Genomic DNA, 1,382 nt, shown 5'->3' with positions numbered 1-1,382 from the left:
GGTATAAAACATAGGGCACATCATCATTTATTCCTCACAAGACTTTTTAAATGCTGTAATGGAAATAAAATAGGCCTAAAATTCAAGAGAGTCATAGACATAGACAGAGACAGAGACAGAGACAGAGACAAGAGACAGAGAGGCAGAGAAACAGAGATTAAAAAGAGAGACCCTATCTGAGAAAATAAAGTAAACAGAAAAAAGGGCTGGAGGTTTGTGCTTGCTTGTCTAATAAGCACAAGGCTTTCAGTTCAAATCCTAGTATTCAGGGGCAGGGTGTAGAGAACAGAGAATGTTGAAAGGGGATACATTAATCAAGATGTCATGTCAGAACCTGACACCTTGAAAGAAAACCCATTTGTATAACTACTTAAAGATAATACAATTTTAAGGTATATGTTCACTTGAAAGAAAGAAAAAGAAGTCTAATTTGTGTTTGACATGCTAGATTACAAATATAAAGTTCAAATAATAAAGATATTTTATCTCTGTTTTAAATGCATCAATTTAAACAATGTCAGTTCTATTAACATTGTGCTGTTTTTTTTTCTTTTCTGAATGCAAGGACTTTGTATGTATTATTTTACTTTAAATCTAACTTATCCCCCTCCCCAAAATTTGCATTCTTTAACATCACACACAAAACCATTTTGTAATTGATTTGCAAAGGGAGTTTTGTAGAAAAGCTTGTGTTTATACTAAGTATCTATGCATGATTTAAAATATACAAGGCTGAAAAACCTCCAAGTGAATTTAGATTTGAAATCTGAAAAGAGAGTCATAAATGCAGAGACAGTGTTAGTAAGAGCTCCCTCAGTCCACTCAGCCTCTGATATTCAGTGATAACAGGGCAGAGTAGGATGAGGTCAGCTTCCTGAGAACCTCCGTGTCCTCTGGGGAAAGGACCATTAATTTTTAGAAGCTTGAATACTGTCATGGTTCAGAGTTCGGAACAGACTGGCCTAGAAATAAAAGAACCTGCCTTTCATTCCCATCCCTGCTGCTTACTGGAATGTGATCTTCTGTCTCCACACATTTGAAATAGAGCTGCCATTATGAAGCTGTTGCAGAGCTTTTGAGGATTTCTTACCATTATATAGAGATACACAAAAGGACCATGAAAAAATATGCATATAAGTTTTATTCTAAATTATAAATATCTGCTAAAAAATCCCGTAGATAGAAATACTTTATGGATAAAATTGAACTGAAAAAGAGATTTAAGGACAGTGCTGATGTATGCAGCAAAGGAACTTTCTAAATCTTCAGAGTAATTCTTTAACTTGTCACAAGTTCACAGTGGTGCTACAGAGTTTTGTGTAGTGGACACTGACTAAACCATAGGAATGAATTCCCTTCTTAAAAAAAGTGTAACAGGCTTT

This window comes from Dipodomys merriami, unplaced genomic scaffold, assembly GCF_024711535.1.
Source record: "Dipodomys merriami isolate MVZ:Mamm:240054 unplaced genomic scaffold, mDipMer1.0.p SCAF_1338, whole genome shotgun sequence".
In the NCBI taxonomy this organism is placed as follows: domain Eukaryota; kingdom Metazoa; phylum Chordata; class Mammalia; order Rodentia; family Heteromyidae; genus Dipodomys; species Dipodomys merriami.
This window is presented reverse-complemented; position numbering follows the sequence as displayed.